We start from the raw sequence: 27,466 nt of genomic DNA, 5'->3' as shown, positions 1-27,466 counted from the left end.
AACAAACCTAACTCTAGGCCCTGCTCGTGACCCTAAAACAGCCCTACACCTGGGCCCTGGACCTGACCCTAAAACAAGCCTAACCCTGTGCCCTGGCCCTGACCCTAAAACAACCCTAACCCTGGGTCCTGGACCTGATCCTAAAACAAGCCTAAACATGGGCCCTGGCTCTGACCCTAAAACAAGCCTAACCCTGGGTCCTGGCCCTGACCCTAAAACAAGCCGAAACCTGGGCCCTGGCCCTGACCCTAAAACAACCCTAACCCTGGGCCCTGGCCCTGACCCTAAAATAACCCTAACCATGGGCCCTGGCCCTGACCATAAAACAACCCTAACCCTGGGCCCTGGCCCTGACCCTAAAACAACCCTAACCCTGGGCCCTGGCCCTGACCCTAAAACAACCCGAACCCTGGGCCCTGGCCCTCACCCTAAAACAACCCTAACCCTGGGCCTTGGCCCTGACCCTAAAACAACCCTAACCCTGGGTCCTGGACCTGATCCTAAAACAAACCTAAACATGGGCCCTGGCTCTGACCCTAAAACAACCCTAACCCTGGGCCCTGGCCCTGACCCTAAAACAACCCTAACCCTGGGCCCTGGCCGTGACCCTAAAACAAGCCTAACCCTGGGACCTGGCCCTGACCCTAAAACAACCCTAACCCTGGGCCCTGGCCCTGACCCTAAAACAACCCTGCCCCAGGGCCCTGGCCCTCACAATAAAACAAGCCTAGCCCTGGGCCGTGCCCCTGTCCCTAAAACAACCCTAACCCTGGGCCCTGTCCCTGACCCTAAAACAAGCCTAACCCTGGGCCCTGGACCTGACCTTAAACAACCCTAACCCTGGGCCCTGGCCCTGACCCTAAAACAACCCTAACCCTGGGCCCTGGCCCTGACCCTAAAACAACCCGAACCCTGGGCCCTGGCCCTCACCCTAAAATAACCCTAAAACTGGGCCTTGGCCCTAACCCTAAAACAACCCTAACCCTGGGTCCTAGACCTAATCCTAAAACAAGCCTAAACATGGGCCCTGGCCCTGACCCTAAAACAACCCTAACCCTGGGCCCTGGCCCTGACCCTAAAACAACCCTAACCCTGGGCCCTGGCCCTGACCCTAAAACAACCCTAACCCTGGGCCCTGGGCCTGACCCTAAAAGAACCCGAACCCTGGGCCCTGGCCCTCACCCTAAAACAACCCTAACCCTGGGCCGTGGCCCTAACCCTAAAACAACCCTAACCCTGGGTCCTGGCCCTAAAACAACCCTAACCCTGGGCCCTGACCCTAAAACAACCCTAACAAAGGGCCTGACCCTAAAACAAGCCTAAGCCTCGGCCCCGACCATAAAACAAGCCTAACCCTGGGCCCTGACACTAAAACAAGCCTAACCCTGGGCCCTGACACTAAAACAAGCCTAACACTGGGCCCCAACCCTAAAACAAGCCTACCCCTGGTCCCGGACCGTAAAACAACCCTAACCCTGGGCCCCGCCACTAAAACAACCCTAACCCTGGGCCCCGACCCTAAAACAAACCTAACCCTGGGCCCCGAAACTAAAACAACGCTAACCCTGGGCTCTGACCCTAAAACAACCCTAACCCTGGGCCCTGGCCCTGACCCTAAAACAACCCTAAACCTGGGCCTTGGCCCTGACCCTAAAACAACCCTAACCATGCGCCCTGGCCCTGACCCTAAAAGAAGCCTAACCCTGGGGCCTGGCCCTGACCCTAACACAACCCTATCCCTGGGCCCTGGCCCTGACCCTAAGACAACCCTAACCCTGGGCCCAGGCCCTGACCCTAAAACAACCCTGCCCCTGGGCCCTGGCCCTCACAATAAAACAAGCCTAGCCCTGGGCCGTGCCCCTGTCCCTAAAACAACCCTAACCCTGGGCCCTGGACGTGACCCTAAAACAACCGTAACCCGGGGCCCTGGCCCTGACCCTAAAACAACCCTAACCCTGGGCCCTGGCCCTGACCCTAAAACAACCCTACCCCTGGGCCCTCGCCCTGACCCTAAAACAACCCTAACCCTGGGCCCTGGCCCTGACCGTAAAACAACCGTAACCCGGGGCCCTGGCCCTGACCCTAAAACAACCCTAACCCTGGGCCCTGGACCTGACTCTAAAAAAACCCTAACCCTGGGCCCTGGCCCTGACAATAAAACATCCCTAAATCTGGGCCCTGGTCCTGACCCTAAAAGAAGCCTAACCCTGGACCCTGGCCCTGACCCAAAAACAAGCCTAACCCTGGGTCCTGGACCTGACCCTAAAACAAGCCTAACCCTGTGCCCTGGCCATGACCCTAAAACAACCCTAACCCTGGGCCCTGGCCCTGACCCTAAAACAACCCTAATCCTGGACCTTGGCCCTGACCCTAAAACAACCCTAACCCTGAGCCCTGGCCCTGGCCCTGAACCTAAAACAATCCTAACTCTGGGCTCTGGCCCTGACCCTAACACAACACTATCCCTGGGCCGTGGCCCTGACCCTGAAAGAACCGTAACCCTGGGACCTGGCCCTGACCCTGAAACATCCATAACCCTGGGCCCTGGCCCTGACCCTAAAACAAACCTAACTCTAGGCCCTGCTCGTGACTCTAAAACAGCCCTACACCTGGGCCCTGGACCTGACCCTAAAACAACCCTAACCCTGCGCCCTGGCCCTGACCCTAAAACAACCCTAACCCTGGGTCCTGGACCTGATCCTAAAACAAGCCTAAACATGGGCCCTGGCTCTGACCCTAAAACAAGCCTAACCCTGGGCCCTGGCCCTGACCCTAAAACAACCCTAACCCTGGGTCCTGGACCTGATCCTAAAACAAGCCTAAACATGGGCCCTGGCTCTGACCCTAAAACAAGTCTAACCCTGGGCCCTGGCCCTGACCCTAAAACAACCCTAACCCTGGGCCCTGGCCCTGACCCTAAAACAACCCTAACCCTGGGCCCTGGCCCTGACCCTAAAAGAACCCGAACCCTGGGCCCTGGCCCTCACCCTAAAACAACCCTAACCCTGGGCCGTGGCCCTGACCCTAAAACAACCCTAACCCTGGGTGCTGGCCCTAAAACAACCCTAACCCTGGGCCCTGACCCTAAAACAACCATAACAATGGGCCTGACCCTAAAACAAGCCTAACCCTCGGCCCCGACCATAAAACAAGCCTAACCCTGGGCCCTGACACTAAAACAAGCCTAACCCTGGGCCCTGACACTAAAACAAGCCTAACCCTGGGCCCTGGCCCTGACCCTAAAACAACCCTAAACCTGGGCCGTGGCCCTGACCCTAAAACAACCCTAACCCTCGGCCCTGGGCCTGACCCTAAAAGAACCCGAACCCTGGGCCCTGGCCCTCACCCTAAAACAACCCTAACCCTGGGCCGTGGCCCTGACCCTAAAACAACCCTAACCCTGGGTCCTGGCCCTAAAACAACCCTAACCCTGGGCCCTGACCCTAAAACAACCCTAACAACCGGCCTGACCCTAAAACAAGCCTAACCCTCGGCCCCGACCATAAAACAAGCCTAACCCTGGGCCCTGACACTAAAACAAGCCTAACCCTGGGCCCTGACACTAAAACAAGCCTAACCCTGTGCCCCAACCCTAAAACAAGCCTACCCCTGGTCCCGGACCGTAAAACAACCCTAACCCTGGGCCCCGCCACTAAAACAACCCTAACCCTGGGCCCCGACCCTAAAACAAACCTAACCCTGGGCCCCGAAACTAAAACAACGCTAACCCTGGGCTCTGACCCTAAAACAACCCTAACCCTGGGCCCCGGCCCTGACCCTAAAACAACCCTAAACCTGGGCCCTGGCCCTGACCCTAAAACAACCCTAACCATGGGCCCTGGCCCTGACCCTAAAAGAAGCCTAACCCTGGGCCCTGGCCCTGACCCTAACACAACCCTATCCCTGGGCCCTGGCCCTGACCCTAAGACAACCCTAACCCTGGGCCCAGGCCCTGACCCTAAAACAACCCTGCCCCTGGGCCCTGGCCCTCACAATAAAACAAGCCTAGCCCTGGGCCGTGCCCCTGTCCCTAAAACAACCCTAACCCTGGGCCCTGGACGTGACCCTAAAACAACCGTAACCCGGGGCCCTGGCCCTGACCCTAAAACAACCCTAACCCTGGGCCCTGGCCCTGACTCTAAAAAAACCCGAACCCTGGGCCCTGGCCCTGACAATAAAACATCCCTAAACCTGGGCCCTGGTCCTGACCCTAAAAGAAGCCTAACCCTGGACCCTGGCCCTGACCCTAAAACAAGCCTAACCCTGGGTCCAGGCCTTAACCCTAAAACAAGCCTAACCCTGTGCCCTGGCCATGACCCTAAAACAACCCTAACCCTGGGCCCTGGCCCTGACCCTAAAACAACCCTAATCCGGGACCTTGGCCCTGACCCTAAAACAACCCTAACCCTGAGCCCTGGCCCTGAACCTAAAACAATCCTAACCCTGGGCCCTGGCCCTGACCCTAACACAACACTATCCCTGGGCCGTGGCCCTGACCCTGAAAGAACCCTAACCCTGGGACCTGGCCCTGACCCTGAAACATCCATAACCCTGGGCCCTGGCCCTGACCCTAAAACAAACCTAACTCTAGGCCCTGCTCGTGACCCTAAAACAGCCCTACACCTGGGCCCTGGACCTGACCCTAAAACAAGCCTAACCCTGTGCCCTGGCCCTGACCCTAAAACAACCCTAACCCTGGGTCCTGGACCTGATCCTAAAACAAGCCTAAACATGGGCCCTGGCTCTGACCCTAAAACAAGCCTAACCCTGGGTCCTGGCCCTGACCCTAAAACAAGCCGAAACCTGGGCCCTGGCCCTGACCCTAAAACAACCCTAACCCTGGGCCCTGGCCCTGACCCTAAAATAACCCTAACCATGGGCCCTGGCCCTGACCATAAAACAACCCTAACCCTGGGCCCTGGCCCTGACCCTAAAACAACCCTAACCCTGGGCCCTGGCCCTGACCCTAAAACAACCCGAACCCTGGGCCCTGGCCCTCACCCTAAAACAACCCTAACCCTGGGCCTTGGCCCTGACCCTAAAACAACCCTAACCCTGGGTCCTGGACCTGATCCTAAAACAAACCTAAACATGGGCCCTGGCTCTGACCCTAAAACAACCCTAACCCTGGGCCCTGGCCCTGACCCTAAAACAACCCTAACCCTGGGCCCTGGCCGTGACCCTAAAACAAGCCTAACCCTGGGACCTGGCCCTGACCCTAAAACAACCCTAACCCTGGGCCCTGGCCCTGACCCTAAAACAACCCTGCCCCAGGGCCCTGGCCCTCACAATAAAACAAGCCTAGCCCTGGGCCGTGCCCCTGTCCCTAAAACAACCCTAACCCTGGGCCCTGTCCCTGACCCTAAAACAAGCCTAACCCTGGGCCCTGGACCTGACCTTAAACAACCCTAACCCTGGGCCCTGGCCCTGACCCTAAAACAACCCTAACCCTGGGCCCTGGCCCTGACCCTAAAACAACCCGAACCCTGGGCCCTGGCCCTCACCCTAAAATAACCCTAAAACTGGGCCTTGGCCCTAACCCTAAAACAACCCTAACCCTGGGTCCTAGACCTAATCCTAAAACAAGCCTAAACATGGGCCCTGGCCCTGACCCTAAAACAACCCTAACCCTGGGCCCTGGCCCTGACCCTAAAACAACCCTAACCCTGGGCCCTGGCCCTGACCCTAAAACAACCCTAACCCTGGGCCCTGGGCCTGACCCTAAAAGAACCCGAACCCTGGGCCCTGGCCCTCACCCTAAAACAACCCTAACCCTGGGCCGTGGCCCTAACCCTAAAACAACCCTAACCCTGGGTCCTGGCCCTAAAACAACCCTAACCCTGGGCCCTGACCCTAAAACAACCCTAACAAAGGGCCTGACCCTAAAACAAGCCTAAGCCTCGGCCCCGACCATAAAACAAGCCTAACCCTGGGCCCTGACACTAAAACAAGCCTAACCCTGGGCCCTGACACTAAAACAAGCCTAACACTGGGCCCCAACCCTAAAACAAGCCTACCCCTGGTCCCGGACCGTAAAACAACCCTAACCCTGGGCCCCGCCACTAAAACAACCCTAACCCTGGGCCCCGACCCTAAAACAAACCTAACCCTGGGCCCCGAAACTAAAACAACGCTAACCCTGGGCTCTGACCCTAAAACAACCCTAACCCTGGGCCCTGGCCCTGACCCTAAAACAACCCTAAACCTGGGCCTTGGCCCTGACCCTAAAACAACCCTAACCATGCGCCCTGGCCCTGACCCTAAAAGAAGCCTAACCCTGGGCCCTGGCCCTGACCCTAACACAACCCTATCCCTGGGCCCTGGCCCTGACCCTAAGACAACCCTAACCCTGGGCCCAGGCCCTGACCCTAAAACAACCCTGCCCCCGGGCCCTGGCCCTCACAATGAAACAAGCCTAGCCCTGGGCCGTGCCCCTGTCCCTAAAACAACCCTAACCCTGGGCCCTGGACGTGACCCTAAAACAACCGTAACCCGGGGCCCTGGCCCTGACCCTAAAACAACCCTAACCCTGGGCCCTGGCCCTGACTCTAAAAAAACCCGAACCCTGGGCCCTGGCCCTGACAATAAAACATCCCTAACCCTGGGCCCTGGTCCTGACCCTAAAAGAAGCCTAACCCTGGACCCTGGCCCTGACCCTAAAACAAGCCTAACCCTGGGTCCTGGCCTTAACCCTAAAACAAGCCTAACCCTGTGCCCTGGCCATGACCCTAAAACAACCCTAACCCTGGGCCCTGGCCCTGACCCTAAAACAACCCTAATCCTGGACCTTGGCCCTGACCCTAAAACAACCCTAACCCTGAGCCCTGGCCCTGAACCTAAAACAATCCTAACCCTGGGCCCTGGCCCTGACCCTAACACAACACTATCCCTGGGCCGTGGCCCTGACCCTAAAAGAACCCTAACCCTGGGCCCTGACCATAAAACAACCCTAACCATGGGCCTAACCCTAAAACAAGCCTAACCCTGGGCCCCAACCCTAAAAAAAGCCTACCTCTGGTCCCGGACCGTAAAACAACGCTAACTCTGGGCCCCGACACTAAAACAAACCTAACCCTGGGCCCTGACCCTAAAACAACCCTAACCCTGGGCCCTGGCCCTGACCCTAAAACAACCCTAACCCTGGGCCCTGGCCCTGACCCTAAAACAACCCTAACCCTGGGCCCTGGCCCTAACCCTAAAACAACCCTAACCCTGGGCCCTGGCCCTAACCCTAAAACAACCCTAACCCTGGGCCCTGGCCCTGACTCTAAAACAAGCCTAACGATGGGCCCTGGCCCTGACCCTAAAACAACCCTAACCCTGTGCCCTGGCCCTGACTCTAACACAACCCTAACCCAGAGCCCTGGCCCTGACCCTAAAACAACCCTAACCCTGGGCCCTGACCATAAAACAACCCTAACCATGGGCCTGACCCTAAAACAAGCCTAACCCTGGGCCCCGACCATAAAACAAGCCTAACCCTGGTCCCTGACACTAAAACAAGCCTAACCCTGGGCCCTGACACTAAAACAAGCCTAACCCTGGGCCCCAACCCTAAAACAAGCCTACCCCTGGTCACGGACAGTAAAACAACCCTAACCCTGGGCCCCGACCCTAAAACAAACCTAACCCTGGGCCCCGACCCTAAAACAACGCTAAATCTGGGCTATGAGCCTAAAACAACGCTAACCCTGGGCCCTGGCCCTGACCCTAAGACAATCCTAACCCTGGGCCCTGGCCCTGACCCTAAAACAACCCGAACCCTGGGCCCTGGCCCTCACCCTAAAACAACCCTAACCCTGGGCCGTGGCCCTGACCCTAAAACAACCCTAACCCTGGGTCCTGGCCCTAAAACAACCCTAACCCTGGGCCCTGACCCTAAAACAACCCTAACAACGGGCCTGACCCTAAAACAAGCCTAACCCTCGGCCCCGACCATAAAACAAGCCTAACGCTGGGCCGTGACACTAAAACAAGCCTAACCCTGGGCCCAGACACTAAAACAAGCCTAACCCTGGGCCCCAATCCTAAAACAAGCCTACCCCTGGTCCCGGACCGTAAAACAACCCTAACCCTGGGCCCTGGCCCTGACCCTAAAACAACCCTAACCCTGGGCCCTGGCCCTGACCCTAAGACAACCCTAACCCTGGGCCCTGGCCCTGACCCTAAAACAACCCTAACCCTGGGCCCTGGCCCTAAAACACGCCTAACCCAGGGCCCTGACCCTACAACAACCCTAACCCTGGGCCCTGACCCTAAAACAACCCTAACCCTGGGTCCTGGCCCTGACCCTAAAACAACCCGAACCCTGGGCCCTGGCCCTGACCCTAAAACAACCCTAACCCTGGGCCCTGGCCCTGACCCTAAGACAACCCTAACCCTGGGCCCTGGCCCTGACCCTAAAACAACCCTAACCCTGGGCCCTGGCCCTAAAACACGCCTAACCCAGGGCCCTGACCCTACAACAACCCTAACCCTGGGCCCTGACCCTAAAACAACCCTAACCCTGGGCCCTGGCCCTGACCCTAAAACAACCCTACCCCTGGGCCCTCGCCCTGACCCTAAAACAACCCTAACCCTGGGCCCTGGCCCTGACCGTAAAACAACCGTAACCCGGGGCCCTGGCCCTGACCCTAAAACAACCCTAACCCTGGGCCCTGGACCTGACTCTAAAAAAACCCTAACCCTGGGCCCTGGCCCTGACAATAAAACATCCCTAAACCTGGGCCCTGGTCCTGACCCTAAAAGAAGCCTAACCCTGGACCCTGGCCCTGACCCTAAAACAAGCCTAACCCTGGGTCCTGGACCTGACCCTAAAACAAGCCTAACCCTGTGCCATGGCCATGACCCTAAAACAACCCTAACCCTGGGCCCTGGCCCTGACCCTAAAACAACCCTAATCCTGGACCTTGGCCCTGACCCTAAAACAACCCTAACCCTGAGCCCTGGCCCTGGCCCTGAACCTAAAACAATCCTAACTCTGGGCTCTGGCCCTGACCCTAACACAACACTATCCCTGGGCCGTGGCCCTGACCCTGAAAGAACCGTAACCCTGGGACCTGGCCCTGATCCTGAAACATCCATAACCCTGGGCCCTGGCCCTGACCCTAAAACAAACCTAACTCTAGGCCCTGCTCGTGACTCTAAAACAGCCCTACACCTGGGCCCTGGACCTGACCCTAAAACAACCCTAACCCTGCGCCCTGGCCCTGACCCTAAAACAACCCTAACCCTGGGTCCTGGACCTGATCCTAAAACAAGCCTAAACATGGGCCCTGGCTCTGACCCTAAAACAAGCCTAACCCTGGGCCCTGGCCCTGACCCTAAAACAAGCCTAAACCTGGGCCCTGGCCCTGACCCAAAACAACCCTAAACCTGGGCCCTGGCCCTGACCCTAAAACAACCCTAAGCCTGGGCCCTGTCCCTGACCCTAAAACAAGCCTAACCCTGCGCCCTGGCCCTGACCCTAAAACAACCCTAACCCTGGGTCCTGGACCTGATCCTAAAACAAGCCTAAACATGGGCCCTGGTCCTGACCCTAAAACAATCCTAACCATGGGCCCTGGCCCTGACCCTAAAACAAGCCTAACCCTGGGCCCTGGCCCTGACCCAAAACAACCCTAACCCTGGGCCATGGCCCTGACCCTAAAACAACCCTAACCCTGGGCCCTGGCCCTGACCCTAAAACAACCCTAACCCTGGGCCCTGGCCTTGACCCTACAACAACCCTAACCCTGGGACCTGACCCTAAAACAAGCCTAACCCTGGGCCCTGGCCCTGACCCTAAGACAACCCTAACCCTGGGCCCAGGCCCTGACCCTAAAACATCCCTGCCCCTGGGCCCTGGCCCTCACAATAAAACAAGCCTAGCCCTGGGCCGTGCCCCTGTCCCTAAAACAACCCTAACCCTGGGCCCCGACCCTAAAACAAACCTAACCCTGGGCCCCGAAACTAAAACAACGCTAACCCTTTGCTCTGACCCTAAAACAACCCTAACCCTGGGCCCTGGCCCTGACCCTAAAACAACCCTAAACCAGGGCCTTGGCCCTGACCCTAAAACAACCCTAACCATGGGCCCTGGCCCTGACCCTAAAAGAAGCCTAACCCTGGGCCCTGGCCCTGACCCTAACACAACCCTAACCCTGGGCCCTGGCCCTGACCCTAAGACAACCCTAACCCTGGGCCCAGGCCCTGACCCTAAAACAACCCTAACCCTGGGTCCTGGCCCTAAAACAACCCTAACCCTGGGCCCCGACCCTAAAACAAACCTAACCCTGGGCCCCGACCCTAAAACAACGCTAACCCTGGGCTCTGACCCTAAAACAACCCTAACCCTGGGCCCTGGCCCTGACCCTAAAACAACCCTAAACCTGGGCCCTGGCCCTGACCCTAAAACAACCCTAACCATGGGCCCTGGCCCTGACCCTAAAAGAAGCCTAACCCTGGGCCCTGGCCCTGACCCTAACACAACCCTATCCCTGGGCCCTGGCCCTGACCCTAAGACAACCCTAACCCTGGGCCCAGGCCCTGACCCTAAAACAACCCTGCCCCTGGGCCCTGGCCCTCACAATAAAACAAGCCTAGCCCTGAGCCATGCCCCTGTCCCTAAAACAACCCTAACCCTGGGCCCTGGACGTGACCCTAAAACAACCGTAACCCGGGGCCCTGGCCCTGACCCTAAAACAACCCTAACCCTGGGCCCTGGCCCTGACTCTAAAAAAACCCGAACCCTGGGCCCTGGCCCTGACAATAAAACATCCCTAAACCTGGGCCCTGGTCCTGACCCTAAAAGAAGCCTAACCCTGGACCCTGGCCCTGACCCTAAAACAAGCCTAACCCTGGGTCCTGGCCCTAACCCTAAAACAAGCCTAACCCTGTGCCATGGCCATGACCCTAAAACAACCCTAACCCTGGGCCCTGGCCCTGACCCTAAAACAACCCTAATCCTGGACCTTGGCCCTGACCCTAAAACAACCCTAACCCTGAGCCCTGGCCCTGAACCTAAAACAATCCTAACCCTGGGCCCTGGCCCTGACCCTAACACAACACTATCCCTGGGCCGTGGCCCTGACCCTGAAAGAACCCTAACCCTGGGACCTGGCCCTGACCCTGAAACATCCATAACCCTGGGCCCTGGCCCTGACCCTAAAACAAACCTAACTCTAGGCCCTGCTCGTGACCCTAAAACAGCCCTACACCTAGGCCCTGGACCTGACCCTAAAACAAGCCTAACCCTGCGCCCTGGCCCTGACCCTAAAACAACCCTAACCCTGGGTCCTGGACCTGATCCTAAAACAAGCCTAAACATGGGCCCTGGCTCTGACCCTAAAACAAGCCTAACCCTGGGCCCTGGCCCTGACCCTAAAACAAGCCTAAACCTGGGCCCTGGCCCTGACCCTAAAACAACCCTAATCCTGGACCTTGGCCCTGACCCTAAAACAACCCTAACCCTGAGCCCTGGCCCTGAACCTAAAACAATCCTAACCCTGGGCCCTGGCCCTGACCCTAACACAACACTATCCCTGGGCCGTGGCCCTGACCCTGAAAGAACCCTAACCCTGGGACCTGGCCCTGACCCTGAAACATCCATAACCCTGGGCCCTGGCCCTGACCCTAAAACAAACCTAACTCTAGGCCCTGCTCGTGACCCTAAAACAGCCCTACACCTGGGCCCTGGACCTGACCCTAAAACAAGCCTAACCCTGGGCCCTGGCCCTGACCCTAAAACAACCCTAACCCTGGGTCCTGGACCTGATCCTAAAACAAGCCTAAACATGGGCCCTGGCTCTGACCCTAAAACAAGCCTAACCCTGGGCCCTGGCCCTGACCCTAAAACAAGCCTAACCCTGGGCCCTGGCCCTGACCCTAAAACAACCCGAACCCTGGGCCCTGGCCCTCACCCTAAAACAACCCTAACCCTGGGCCGTGGCCCTGACCCTAAAACAACCCTAACCCTGGGTCCTGGCCCTAAAACAACCCTAACCCTGGGCCCTGACCCTAAAACAACCCTAACAACGGGCCTGACCCTAAAACAAGCCTAACCCTCGGCCCCGACCATAAAACAAGCCTAACGCTGGGCCGTGACACTAAAACAAGCCTAACCCTGGGCCCAGACACTAAAACAAGCCTAACCCTGGGCCCCAATCCTAAAACAAGCCTACCCCTGGTCCCGGACCGTAAAACAACCCTAACCCTGGGCCCTGGCCCTGACCCTAAAACAACCCTAACCCTGGGCCCTGGCCCTGACCCTAAGACAACCCTAACCCTGGGCCCTGGCCCTGACCCTAAAACAACCCTAACCCTGGGCCCTGGCCCTAAAACACGCCTAACCCAGGGCCCTGACCCTACAACAACCCTAACCCTGGGCCCTGACCCTAAAACAACCCTAACCCTGGGTCCTGGCCCTGACCCTAAAACAACCCGAACCCTGGGCCCTGGCCCTGACCCTAAAACAACCCTAACCCTGGGCACTGGCCCTGACCCTAAGACAACCCTAACCCTGGGCCCTGGCCCTGACCCTAAAACAACCCTAACCCTGGGCCCTGGCCCTAAAACACGCCTAACCCAGGGCCCTGACCCTACAACAACCCTAACCCTGGGCCCTGACCCTAAAACAACCCTAACCCTGGGCCCTGGCTCTGACCCTAAAACAACCCTACCCCTGGGCCCTCGCCCTGACCCTAAAACAACCCTAACCCTGGGCCCTGGCCCTGACCGTAAAACAACCGTAACCCGGGGCCCTGGCCCTGACCCTAAAACAACCCTAACCCTGGGCCCTGGACCTGACTCTAAAAAAACCCTAACCCTGGGCCCTGGCCCTGACAATAAAACATCCCTAAACCTGGGCCCTGGTCCTGACCCTAAAAGAAGCCTAACCCTGGACCCTGGCCCTGACCCAAAAACAAGCCTAACCCTGGGTCCTGGACCTGACCCTAAAACAAGCCTAACCCTGTGCCATGGCCATGACCCTAAAACAACCCTAACCCTGGGCCCTGGCCCTGACCCTAAAACAACCCTAATCCTGGACCTTGGCCCTGACCCTACAACAACCCTAACCCTGAGCCCTGGCCCTGGCCCTGAACCTAAAACAATCCTAACTCTGGGCTCTGGCCCTGACCCTAACACAACACTATCCCTGGGCCGTGGCCCTGACCCTGAAAGAACCGTAACCCTGGGACCTGGCCCTGACCCTGAAACATCCATAACCCTGGGCCCTGGCCCTGACCCTAAAACAAACCTAACTCTAGGCCCTGCTCGTGACTCTAAAACAGCCCTACACCTGGGCCCTGGACCTGACCCTAAAACAACCCTAACCCTGCGCCCTGGCCCTGACCCTAAAACAACCCTAACCCTGGGTCCTGGACCTGATCCTAAAACAAGCCTAAACATGGGCCCTGGCTCTGACCCTAAAACAAGCCTAACCCTGGGCCCTGGCCCTGACCCTAAAACAACCCTAACCCTGGGTCCTGGACCTGATCCTAAAACAAGACTAAACATGGGCCCTGGCTCTGACCCTAAAACAAGTCTAACCCTGGGCCCTGGCCCTGACCCTAAAACAACCCTAACCCTGGGCCCTGGCCCTGACCCTAAAACAACCCTAACCCTGGGCCCTGGCCCTGACCCTAAAAGAACCCGAACCCTGGGCCCTGGCCCTCACCCTAAAACAACCCTAACCCTGGGCCGTGGCCCTGACCCTAAAACAACCCTAACCCTGGGTCCTGGCCCTAAAACAACCCTAACCCTGGGCCCTGACCCTAAAACAACCATAACAATGGGCCTGACCCTAAAACAAGCCTAACCCTCGGCCCCGACCATAAAACAAGCCTAACCCTGGGCCCTGACACTAAAACAAGCCTAACCCTGGGCCCTGACACTAAAACAAGCCTAACCCTGGGCCCTGGCCCTGACCCTAAAACAACCCTAAACCTGGGCCGTGGCCCTGACCCTAAAACAACCCTAACCCTGGGCCCTGGGCCTGACCCTAAAAGAACCCGAACCCTGGGCCCTGGCCCTCACCCTAAAACAACCCTAACCCTGGGCCGTGGCCCTGACCCTAAAACAACCCTAACCCTGGGTCCTGGCCCTAAAACAACCCTAACCCTGGGCCCTGACCCTAAAACAACCCTAACAACAGGCCTGACCCTAAAACAAGCCTAACCCTCGGCCCCGACCATAAAACAAGCCTAACCCTGGGCCCTGACACTAAAACAAGCCTAACCCTGGGCCCTGACACTAAAACAAGCCTAACCCTGGGCCCCAACCCTAAAACAAGCCTACCCCTGGTCCCGGACCGTAAAACAACCCTAACCCTGGGCCCCGCCACTAAAACAACCCTAACCCTGGGCCCCGACCCTAAAACAAACCTAACCCTGGGCCCCGAAACTAAAACAACGCTAACCCTGGGCTCTGACCCTAAAACAACCCTAACCCTGGGCCCCGGCCCTGACCCTAAAACAACCCTAAACCTGGGCCCTGGCCCTGACCCTAAAACAACCCTAACCATGGGCCCTGGCCCTGACCCTAAAAGAAGCCTAACCCTGGGCCCTGGCCCTGACCCTAACACAACCCTATCCCTGGGCCCTGGCCCTGACCCTAAGACAACCCTAACCCTGGGCCCAGGCCCTGACCCTAAAACAACCCTGCCCCTGGGCCCTGGCCCTCACAATAAAACAAGCCTAGCCCTGGGCCGTGCCCCTGTCCCTAAAACAACCCTAACCCTGGGCCCTGGACGTGACCCTAAAACAACCGTAACCCGGGGCCCTGGCCCTGACCCTAAAACAACCCTAACCCTGGGCCCTGGCCCTGACTCTAAAAAAACCCGAACCCTGGGCCCTGGCCCTGACAATAAAACATCCCTAAACCTGGGCCCTGGTCCTGACCCTAAAAGAAGCCTAACCCTGGACCCTGGCCCTGACCCTAAAACAAGCCTAACCCTGGGTCCAGGCCTTAACCCTAAAACAAGCCTAACCCTGTGCCCTGGCCATGACCCTAAAACAACCCTAACCCTGGGCCCTGGCCCTGACCCTAAAACAACCCTAATCCTGGACCTTGGCCCTGACCCTAAAACAACCCTAACCCTGAGCCCTGGCCCTGAACCTAAAACAATCCTAACCCTGGGCCCTGGCCCTGACCCTAACACAACACTATCCCTGGGCCGTGGCCCTGACCCTGAAAGAACCCTAACCCTGGGACCTGGCCCTGACCCTGAAACATCCATAACCCTGGGCCCTGGCCCTGACCCTAAAACAAACCTAACTCTAGGCCCTGCTCGTGACCCTAAAACAGCCCTACACCTGGGCCCTGGACCTGACCCTAAAACAAGCCTAACCCTGTGCCCTGGCCCTGACCCTAAAACAACCCTAACCCTGGGTCCTGGACCTGATCCTAAAACAAGCCTAAACATGGGCCCTGGCTCTGACCCTAAAACAAGCCTAACCCTGGGTCCTGGCCCTGACCCTAAAACAAGCCGAAACCTGGGCCCTGGCCCTGACCCTAAAACAACCCTAACCCTGGGCCCTGGCCCTGACCCTAAAATAACCCTAACCATGGGCCCTGGCCCTGACCATAAAACAACCCTAACCCTGGGCCCTGGCCCTGACCCTAAAACAACCCTAACCCTGGGCCCTGGCCCTGACCCTAAAACAACCCGAACCCTGGGCCCTGGCCCTCACCCTAAAACAACCCTAACCCTGGGCCTTGGCCCTGACCCTAAAACAACCCTAACCCTGGGTCCTGGACCTGATCCTAAAACAAACCTAAACATGGGCCCTGGCTCTGACCCTAAAACAACCCTAACCCTGGGCCCTGGCCCTGACCCTAAAACAACCCTAACCCTGGGCCCTGGCCGTGACCCTACAACAAGCCTAACCCTGGGACCTGGCCCTGACCCTAAAACAACCCTAACCCTGGGCCCTGGCCCTGACCCTAAAACAACCCTGCCCCAGGGCCCTGGCCCTCACAATAAAACAAGCCTGGCCCTGGGCCGTGCCCCTGTCCCTAAAACAACCCTAACCCTGGGCCCTGTCCCTGACCCTAAAACAAGCCTAACCCTGGGCCCTGGACCTGACCTTAAACAACCCTAACCCTGGGCCCTGGCCCTGACCCTAAAACAACCCTAACCCTGGGCCCTGGCCCTGACCCTAAAACAACCCGAACCCTGGGCCCTGGCCCTCACCCTACAATAACCCTAAAACTGGGCCTTGGCCCTGACCCTAAAACAACCCTAACCCTGGGTCCTAGACCTAATCCTAAAACAAGCCTAAATATGGGCCCTGGCCCTGACCCTAAAACAACCCTAACCCTGGGCCCTGGCCCTGACCCTAAAACAACCCTAACCCGGGGCCCTGGCCCTGACCCTAAAACAACCCTAACCCTGGGCCCTGGGCCTGACCCTAAAATAACCCGAACCCTGGGCCCTGGCCCTCACCCTAAAACAACCCTAACCCTGGGCCGTGGCCCTGACCCTAAAACAACCCTAAACCTGGGTCCTGGCCCTAAAACAACCCTAACCCTGGGCCCTGACCCTAAAACAACCCTAACAACGGGCCTGACCCTAAAACAAGCCTAACCCTCGGCCCCGACCATAAAACAAGCCTAACGCTGGGCCCTGACACTAAAACAAGCCTAACCCTGGGCCCAGACACTAAAACAAGCCTAACCCTGGGCCCCAATCCTAAAACAAGCCTACCCCTGGTCCCGGACCGTAAAACAACCCTAACCCTGGGCCCTGGCCCTGACCCTAAAACAACCCTAACCCTGGGCCCTGGCCCTGACCCTAAGACAACCCTAACCCTGGGCCCTGGCCCTGACCCTAAAACAACCCTAACCCTGGGCCCTGGCCCTAAAACACGCCTAACCCAGGGCCCTGACCCTACAACAACCCTAACCCTGGGCCCTGACCCTAAAACAACCCTAACCCTGGGTCCTGGCCCTGAACCTAAAACAACCCGAACCCTGGGCCCTGGCCCTGACCCTAAAACAACCCTAACCCTGGGCCCTGGCCCTGACCCTAACACAACCCTAACCCTGGGCCCTGGCCCTGACCCTAAAACAACCCTAACCCTGGGCCCTGGCCCTAAAACACGCCTAACCCAGGGCCCTGACCCTACAACAACCCTAACCCTGGGCCCTGATCCTAAAACAACCCTAACCCTGGGCCCTGGCCCTGACCCTAAAACAACCCTACCCCTGGGCCCTCGCCCTGACCCTAAAACAACCCTAACCCTGGGCCCTGGCCCTGACCGTAAAACAACCGTAACCCGGGGCCCTGGCCCTGACCCTAAAACAACCCTAACCCTGGGCCCTGGACCTGACTCTAAAAAAACCCTAACCCTGGGCCCTGGCCCTGACAATAAAACATCCCTAAACCTGGGCCCTGGTCCTGACCCTAAAAGAAGCCTAACCCTGGACCCTGGCCCTGACCCTAAAACAAGCCTAACCCTGGGTCCTGGACCTGACCCTAAAACAAGCCTAACCCTGTGCCATGGCCATGACCCTAAAACAACCCTAACCCTGGGCCCTGGCCCTGACCCTAAAACAACCCTAACCCTGGGCCCTGGCCCTGACCCTAAAACAACCCGAACCCTGGGCCCTGGTCCTCACCCTAAAACAACCCTAACCCTGGGCCTTGGCCCTGACCCTAAAACAACCCTAACCCTGGGTCCTGGACCTGATCCTAAAACAAACCTAAACATGGGCCCTGGCTCTGACCCTAAAACAACCCTAACCCTGGGCCCTGGCCCTGACCCTAAAACAACCCTAACCCTGGGCCCTGGCCGTGACCCTACAACAAGCCTAACCCTGGGACCTGGCCCTGACCCTAAAACAACCCTAACCCTGGGCCCTGGCCCTGACCCTAAAACAACCCTGCCCCAGGGCCCTGGCCCTCACAATAAAACAAGCCTAGCCCTGGGCCGTGCCCCTGTCCCTAAAACAACCCTAACCCTGGGCCCTGTCCCTGACCCTAAAACAAGCCTAACCCTGGGCCCTGGACCTGACCTTAAACAACCCTAACCCTGGGCCCTGGCCCTGACCCTAAAACAACCCTAACCCTGGGTCCTGGCCCTAAAACAACCCTAACCCTGGGCCCTGACCCTAAAACAACCCTAACAACAGGCCTGACCCTAAAACAAGCCTAACCCTCGGCCCCGACCATCAAACAAGCCTAACCCTGGGCCCTGACACTAAAACAAGCCTAACCCTGGGCCCTGACACTAAAACAAGCCTAACCCTGGGCCCCAACCCTAAAACAAGCCTACCCCTGGTCCCGGACCGTAAAACAACCCTAACCCTGGGCCCCGCCACTAAAACAACCCTAACCCTGGGCCCCGACCCTAAAACAAACCTAACCCTGGGCCCCGAAACTAAAACAACGCTAACCCTGGGCTCTGACCCTAAAACAACCCTAACCCTGGGCCCCGGCCCTGACCCTAAAACAACCCTAAACCTGGGCCCTGGCCCTGACCCTAAAACAACCCTAACCATGGGCCCTGGCCCTGACCCTAAAAGAAGCCTAACCCTGGGCCCTGGCCCTGACCCTAACACAACCCTATCCCTGGGCCCTGGCCCTGACCCTAAGACAACCCTAACCCTGGGCCCAGGCCCTGACCCTAAAACAACCCTGCCCCTGGGCCCTGGCCCTCACAATAAAACAAGCCTAGCCCTGGGCCGTGCCCCTGTCCCTAAAACAACCCTAACCCTGGGCCCTGGACGTGACCCTAAAACAACCGTAACCCGGGGCCCTGGCCCTGACCCTAAAACAACCCTAACCCTGGGCCCTGGCCCTGACTCTAAAAAAACCCGAACCCTGGGCCCTGGCCCTGACAATAAAACATCCCTAAACCTGGGCCCTGGTCCTGACCCTAAAAGAAGCCTAACCCTGGACCCTGGCCCTGACCCTAAAACAAGCCTAACCCTGGGTCCAGGCCTTAACCCTAAAACAAGCCTAACCCTGTGCCCTGGCCATGACCCTAAAACAACCCTAACCCTGGGCCCTGGCCCTGACCCTAAAACAACCCTAATCCTGGACCTTGGCCCTGACCCTACAACAACCCTAACCCTGAGCCCTGGCCCTGAACCTAAAACAATCCTAACCCTGGGCCCTGGCCCTGACCCTAACACAACACTATCCCTGGGCCGTGGCCCTGACCCTGAAAGAACCCTAACCCTGGGACCTGGCCCTGACCCTGAAACATCCATAACCCTGGGCCCTGGCCCTGACCCTAAAACAAACCTAACTCTAGGCCCTGCTCGTGACCCTAAAACAGCCCTACACCTGGGCCCTGGACCTGACCCTAAAACAAGCCTAACCCTGTGCCCTGGCCCTGACCCTAAAACAACCCTAACCCTGGGTCCTGGACCTGATCCTAAAACAAGCCTAAACATGGGCCCTGGCTCTGACCCTAAAACAAGCCTAACCCTGGGTCCTGGCCCTGACCCTAAAACAAGCCTAAACCTGGGCCCTGGCCCTGACCCTAAAACAACCCTAACCCTGGGCCCTGGCCCTGACCCTAAAATAACCCTAACCATGGGCCCTGGCCCTGACCATAAAACAACCCTAACCCTGGGCCCTGGCCCTGACCCTAAAACAACCCTAACCCTGGGCCCTGGCCCTGACCCTAAAACAACCCGAACCCTGGGCCCTGGCCCTCACCCTAAAACAACCCTAACCCTGGGCCTTGGCCCTGACCCTAAAACAACCCTAACCCTGGGTCCTGGACCTGATCCTAAAACAAACCTAAACATGGGCCCTGGCTCTGACCCTAAAACAACCCTAACCCTGGGCCCTGGCCCTGACCCTAAAACAACCCTAACCCTGGGCCCTGGCCGTGACCCTAAAACAAGCCTAACCCTGGGACCTGGCCCTGACCCTAAAACAACCCTAACCCTGGGCCCTGGCCCTGACCCTAAAACAACCCTGCCCCAGGGCCCTGGCCCTCACAATAAAACAAGCCTGGCCCTGGGCCGTGCCCCTGTCCCTAAAACAACCCTAACCCTGGGCCCTGTCCCTGACCCTAAAACAAGCCTAACCCTGGGCCCTGGACCTGACCTTAAACAACCCTAACCCTGGGCCCTGGCCCTGACCCTAAAACAACCCTAACCCTGGGCCCTGGCCCTGACCCTAAAACAACCCTAACCCTGGGCCCTGGGCCTGACCCTAAAATAACCCGAACCCTGGGCCCTGGCCCTCACCCTAAAACAACCCTAACCCTGGGCCGTGGCCCTGACCCTAAAACAACCCTAACCCTGGGTCCTGGCCCTAAAACAACCCTAACCCTGGGCCCTGACCCTAAAACAACCCTAACAACGGGCCTGACCCTAAAACAAGCCTAACCCTCGGCCCCGACCATAAAACAAGCCTAACGCTGGGCCCTGACACTAAAACAAGCCTAACCCTGGGCCCAGACACTAAAACAAGCCTAACCCTGGGCCCCAATCCTAAAACAAGCCTACCCCTGGTCCCGGACCGTAAAACAACCCTAACCCTGGGCCCTGGCCCTGACCCTAAAACAACCCTAACCCTGGGCCCTGGCCCTGACCCTAAGACAACCCTAACCCTGGGCCCTGGCCCTGACCCTAAAACAACCCTAACCCTGGGCCCTGGCCCTAAAACACGCCTAACCCAGGGCCCTGACCCTACAACAACCCTAACCCTGGGCCCTGACCCTAAAACAACCCTAACCCTGGGTCCTGGCCCTGACCCTAAAACAACCCGAACCCTGGGCCCTGGCCCTGACCCTAAAACAACCCTAACCCTGGGCCCTGGCCCTGACCCTAAGACAACCCTAACCCTGGGCCCTGGCCCTGACCCTAAAACAACCCTAACCCTGGGCCCTGGCCCTAAAGCACGCCTAACCCAGGGCCCTGACCCTACAACAACCCTAACCCTGGGCCCTGACCCTAAAACAACCCTAACCCTGGGCCCTGGCCCTGACCCTAAAACAACCCTACCCCTGGGCCCTCGCCCTGACCCTAAAACAACCCTAACCCTGGGCCCTGGCCCTGACCGTAAAACAACCGTAACCCGGGGCCCTGGCCCTGACCCTAAAACAACCCTAACCCTGGGCCCTGGACCTGACTCTAAAAAAACCCTAACCCTGGGCCCTGGCCCTGACAATAAAACATCCCTAAACCTGGGCCCTGGTCCTGACCCTAAAAGAAGCCTAACCCTGGACCCTGGCCCTGACCCTAAAACAAGCCTAACCCTGGGTCCTGGACCTGACCCTAAAACAAGCCTAACCCTGTGCCATGGCCATGACCCTAAAACAACCCTAACCCTGGGCCCTGGCCCTGACCCTAAAACAACCCTAACCCTGGGCCCTGGCCCTGACCCTAAAACAACCCGAACCCTGGGCCCTGGTCCGCACCCTAAAACAACCCTAACCCTGGGCCTTGGCCCTGACCCTAAAACAACCCTAACCCTGGGTCCTGGACCTGATCCTAAAACAAACCTAAACATGGGCCCTGGCTCTGACCCTAAAACAACCCTAACCCTGGGCCCTGGCCCTGACCCTAAAACAACCCTAACCCTGGGCCCTGGCCGTGACCCTACAACAAGCCTAACCCTGGGACCTGGCCCTGACCCTAAAACAACCCTAACCCTGGGCCCTGGCCCTGACCCTAAAACAACCCTGCCCCAGGGCCCTGGCCCTCACAATAAAACAAGCCTAGCCCTGGGCCGTGCCCCTGTCCCTAAAACAACCCTAACCCTGGGCCCTGTCCCTGACCCTAAAACAAGCCTAACCCTGGGCCCTGGACCTGACCTTAAACAACCCTAACCCTGGGCCCTGGCCCTGACCCTAAAACAACCCTAACCCTGGGTCCTGGCCCTAAAACAACCCTAACCCTGGGCCCTGACCCTAAAACAACCCTAACAACAGGCCTGACCCTAAAACAAGCCTAACCCTCGGCCCCGACCATCAAACAAGCCTAACCCTGGGCCCTGACACTAAAACAAGCCTAACCCTGGGCCCCAACCCTAAAACAAGCCTACCCCTGGTCCCGGACCGTAAAACAACCCTAACCCTGGGCCCCGCCACTAAAACAACCCTAACCCTGGGCCCCGACCCTAAAACAAACCTAACCCTGGGCCCCGAAACTAAAACAACGCTAACCCTGGGCTCTGACCCTAAAACAACCCTAACCCTGGGCCCCGGCCCTGACCCTAAAACAACCCTAAACCTGGGCCCTGGCCCTGACCCTAAAACAACCCTAACCATGGGCCCTGGCCCTGACCCTAAAAGAAGCCTAACCCTGGGCCCTGGCCCTGACCCTAACACAACCCTATCCCTGGGCCCTGGCCCTGACCCTAAGACAACCCTAACCCTGGGCCCAGGCCCTGACCCTAAAACAACCCTGCCCCTGGGCCCTGGCCCTCACAATAAAACAAGCCTAGCCCTGGGCCGTGCCCCTGTCCCTAAAACAACCCTAACCCTGGGCCCTGGACGTGACCCTAAAACAACCGTAACCCGGGGCCCTGGCCCTGACCCTAAAACAACCCTAACCCTGGGCCCTGGCCCTGACTCTAAAAAAACCCGAACCCTGGGCCCTGGCCCTGACAATAAAACATCCCTAAACCTGGGCCCTGGTCCTGACCCTAAAAGAAGCCTAACCCTGGACCCTGGCCCTGACCCTAAAACAAGCCTAACCCTGGGTCCAGGCCTTAACCCTAAAACAAGCCTAACCCTGTGCCCTGGCCATGACCCTAAAACAACCCTAACCCTGGGCCCTGGCCCTGACCCTAAAACAACCCTAATCCTGGACCTTGGCCCTGACCCTACAACAACCCTAACCCTGAGCCCTGGCCCTGAACCTAAAACAATCCTAACCCTGGGCCCTGGCCCTGACCCTAACACAACACTATCCCTGGGCCGTGGCCCTGACCCTGAAAGAACCCTAACCCTGGGACCTGGCCCTGACCCCGAAACATCCATAACCCTGGGCCCTGGCCCTGACCCTAAAACAAACCTAACTCTAGGCCCTGCTCGTGACCCTAAAACAGCCCTACACCTGGGCCCTGGACCTGACCCTAAAACAAGCCTAACCCTGTGCCCTGGCCCTGACCCTAAAACAACCCTAACCCTGGGTCCTGGACCTGATCCTAAAACAAGCCTAAACATGGGCCCTGGCTCTGACCCTAAAACAAGCCTAACCCTGGGTCCTGGCCCTGACCCTAAAACAAGCCTAAACCTGGGCCCTGGCCCTGACCCTAAAACAACCCTAACCCTGGGCCCTGGCCCTGACCCTAAAATAACCCTAACCATGGGCCCTGGCCCTGACCATAAAACAACCCTAACCCTGGGCCCTGGCCCTGACCCTAAAACAACCCTAACCCTGGGCCCTGGCCCTGACCCTAAAACAACCCGAACCCTGGGCCCTGGCCCTCACCCTAAAACAACCCTAACCCTGGGCCTTGGCCCTGACCCTAAAACAACCCTAACCCTGGGTCCTGGACCTGATCCTAAAACAAACCTAAACATGGGCCCTGGCTCTGACCCTAAAACAACCCTAACCCTGGGCCCTGGCCCTGACCCTAAAACAACCCTAACCCTGGGCCCTGGCCGTGACCCTAAAACAAGCCTAACCCTGGGACCTGGCCCTGACCCTAAAACAACCCTAACCCTGGGCCCTGGCCCTGACCCTAAAACAACCCTGCCCCAGGGCCCTGGCCCTCACAATAAAACAAGCCTGGCCCTGGGCCGTGCCCCTGTCCCTAAAACAACCCTAACCCTGGGCCCTGTCCCTGACCCTAAAACAAGCCTAACCCTGGGCCCTGGACCTGACCTTAAACAACCCTAACCCTGGGCCCTGGCCCTGACCCTAAAACAACCCTAACCCTGGGCCCTGGCCCTGACCCTAAAACAACCCTAACCCTGGGCCCTGGGCCTGACCCTAAAATAACCCGAACCCTGGGCCCTGGCCCTCACCCTAAAACAACCCTAACCCTGGGCCGTGGCCCTGACCCTAAAACAACCCTAACCCTGGGTCCTGGCCCTAAAACAACCCTAACCCTGGGCCCTGACCCTAAAACAACCCTAACAACGGGCCTGACCCTAAAACAAGCCTAACCCTCGGCCCCGACCATAAAACAAGCCTAACGCTGGGCCCTGACACTAAAACAAGCCTAACCCTGGGCCCAGACACTAAAACAAGCCTAACCCTGGGCCCCAATCCTAAAACAAGCCTACCCCTGGTCCCGGACCGTAAAACAACCCTAACCCTGGGCCCTGGCCCTGACCCTAAAACAACCCTAACCCTGGGCCCTGGCCCTGACCCTAAGACAACCCTAACCCTGGGCCCTGGCCCTGACCCTAAAACAACCCTAACCCTGGGCCCTGGCCCTAAAACACGCCTAACCCAGGGCCCTGACCCTACAACAACCCTAACCCTGGGCCCTGACCCTAAAACAACCCTAACCCTGGGTCCTGGCCCTGACCCTAAAACAACCCGAACCCTGGGCCCTGGCCCTGACCCTAAAACAACCCTAACCCTGGGCCCTGGCCCTGACCCTAAGACAACCCTAACCCTGGGCCCTGGCCCTGACCCTAAAACAACCCTAACCCTGGGCCCTGGCCCTAAAGCACGCCTAACCCAGGGCCCTGACCCTACAACAACCCTAACCCTGGGCCCTGACCCTAAAACAACCCTAACCCTGGGCCCTGGCCCTGACCCTAAAACAACCCTACCCCTGGGCCCTCGCCCTGACCCTAAAACAACCCTAACCCTGGGCCCTGGCCCTGACCGTAAAACAACCGTAACCCGGGGCCCTGGCCCTGACCCTAAAACAACCCTAACCCTGGGCCCTGGACCTGACTCTAAAAAAACCCTAACCCTGGGCCCTGGCCCTGACAATAAAACATCCCTAAACCTGGGCCCTGGTCCTGACCCTAAAAGAAGCCTAACCCTGGACCCTGGCCCTGACCCTAAAACAAGCCTAACCCTGGGTCCTGGACCTGACCCTAAAACAAGCCTAACCCTGTGCCATGGCCATGACCCTAAAACAACCCTAAACCTGGGCCCTGGCCCTGACCCTAAAACAACCCTAATCCTGGACCTTGGCCCTGACCCTAAAACAACCCTAACCCTGAGCCCTGGCCCTGGCCCTGAACCTAAAACAATCCTAACTCTGGGCTCTGGCCCTGACCCTAACACAACACTATCCCTGGGCCGTGGCCCTGACCCTGAAAGAACCGTAACCCTGGGACCTGGCCCTGACCCTGAAACATCCATAACCCTGGGCCCTGGCCCTGACCATAAAACAAACCTAACTCTAGGCCCTGCTCGTGACTCTAAAACAGCCCTACACCTGGGCCCTGGACCTGACCCTAAAACAACCCTAACCCTGCGCCCTGGCCCTGACCCTAAAACAACCCTAACCCTGGGTCCTGGACCTGATCCTAAAACAAGCCTAAACATGGGCCCTGGCTCTGACCCTAAAACAAGCCTAACCCTGGGCCCTGGCCCTGACCCTAAAACAACCCTAACCCTGGGTCCTGGACCTGATCCTAAAACAAGACTAAACATGGGCCCTGGCTCTGACCCTAAAACAAGTCTAACCCTGGGCCCTGGCCCTGACCCTAAAACAACCCTAACCCTGGGCCCTGGCCCTGACCCTAAAAGAACCCGAACCCTGGGCCCTGGCCCTCACCCTAAAACAACCCTAACCCTGGGCCGTGGCCCTGACCCTAAAACAACCCTAACCCTGGGTCCTGGCCCTAAAACAACCCTAACCCTGGGCCCTGACCCTAAAACAACCATAACAATGGGCCTGACCCTAAAACAAGCCTAACCCTCGGCCCCGACCATAAAACAAGCCTAACCCTGGGCCCTGACACTAAAACAAGCCTAACCCTGGGCCCTGACACTAAAACAAGCCTAACCCTGGGCCCTGGCCCTGACCCTAAAACAACCCTAAACCTGGGCCGTGGCCCTGACCCTAAAACAACCCTAACCCTGGGCCCTGGGCCTGACCCTAAAAGAACCCGAACCCTGGGCCCTGGCCCTCACCCTAAAACAACCCTAACCCTGGGCCGTGGCCCTGACCCTAAAACAACCCTAACCCTGGGTCCTGGCCCTAAAACAACCCTAACCCTGGGCCCTGACCCTAAAACAACCCTAACAACAGGCCTGACCCTAAAACAAGCCTAACCCTCGGCCCCGACCATAAAACAAGCCTAACCCTGGGCCCTGACACTAAAACAAGCCTAACCCTGGGCCCTGACACTAAAACAAGCCTAACCCTGGGCCCCAACCCTAAAACAAGCCTACCCCTGGTCCCGGACCGTAAAACAACCCTAACCCTGGGCCCCGCCACTAAAACAACCCTAACCCTGGGCCCCGACCCTAAAACAAACCTAACCCTGGGCCCCGAAACTAAAACAACGCTAACCCTGGGCTCTGACCCTAAAACAACCCTAACCCTGGGCCCCGGCCCTGACCCTAAAACAACCCTAAACCTGGGCCCTGGCCCTGACCCTAAAACAACCCTAACCATGGGCCCTGGCCCTGACCCTAAAAGAAGCCTAACCCTGGGCCCTGGCCCTGACCCTAACACAACCCTATCCCTGGGCCCTGGCCCTGACCCTAAGACAACCCTAACCCTGGGCCCAGGCCCTGACCCTAAAACAACCCTGCCCCTGGGCCCTGGCCCTCACAATAAAACAAGCCTAGCCCTGGGCCGTGCCCCTGTCCCTAAAACAACCCTAACCCTGGGCCCTGGACGTGACCCTAAAACAACCGTAACCCGGGGCCCTGGCCCTGACCCTAAAACAACCCTAACCCTGGGCCCTGGCCCTGACTCTAAAAAAACCCGAACCCTGGGCCCTGGCCCTGACAATAAAACATCCCTAAACCTGGGCCCTGGTCCTGACCCTAAAAGAAGCCTAACCCTGGACCCTGGCCCTGACCCTAAAACAAGCCTAACCCGGGGTCCAGGCCTTAACCCTAAAACAAGCCTAACCCTGTGCCCTGGCCATGACCCTAAAACAACCCTAACCCTGGGCCCTGGCCCTGACCCTAAAACAACCCTAATCCTGGACCTTGGCCCTGACCCTAAAACAACCCTAACCCTGAGCCCTGGCCCTGAACCTAAAACAATCCTAACCCTGGGCCCTGGCCCTGACCCTAACACAACACTATCCCTGGGCCGTGGCCCTGACCCTGAAAGAACCCTAACCCTGGGACCTGGCCCTGACCCTGAAACATCCATAACCCTGGGCCCTGGCCCTGACCCTAAAACAAACCTAACTCTAGGCCCTGCTCGTGACCCTAAAACAGCCCTACACCTGGGCCCTCGACCTGACCCTAAAACAAGCCTAACCCTGTGCCCTGGCCCTGACCCTAAAACAACCCTAACCCTGGGTCCTGGACCTGATCCTAAAACAAGCCTAAACATGGGCCCTGGCTCTGACCCTAAAACAAGCCTAACCCTGGGTCCTGGCCCTGACCCTAAAACAAGCCTAAACCTGGG

General features: G+C 58.2%; 1 protein-coding gene across 36 annotated transcripts in view; it reads right to left on the bottom strand.

Annotated features, from left to right (window-relative positions):
• LOC115931432 (decreased expression in renal and prostate cancer protein) overlaps positions 1-27,466 on the bottom strand; it is a 407,507-nt gene that overhangs the window by 181,781 nt on the left and 198,260 nt on the right. For 32 of the 36 annotated variants that reach the window (XR_010131404.1, XR_010131396.1, XR_010131402.1 and 29 more), the window contains one exon: positions 1-27,466. This exon is cut by the window's left edge and continues 5,412 nt beyond it; it is cut by the window's right edge and continues 110,087 nt beyond it. The exons of 2 other annotated variants lie outside the window; for them this stretch is intronic. The gene's annotated coding sequence lies outside the window, so the exon portion shown is untranslated. 2 more of the 36 variants (XM_063699775.1, XM_063699782.1) reach the window with 2 other exon arrangements.

Source organism: Gorilla gorilla, chromosome 18 (genome assembly GCF_029281585.2).
Source record: "Gorilla gorilla gorilla isolate KB3781 chromosome 18, NHGRI_mGorGor1-v2.1_pri, whole genome shotgun sequence".
Classification (NCBI taxonomy): domain Eukaryota; kingdom Metazoa; phylum Chordata; class Mammalia; order Primates; family Hominidae; genus Gorilla; species Gorilla gorilla.
Note: the sequence above shows the minus strand (reverse complement) of the source record. Positions and strands in the feature narration are given on the sequence as shown.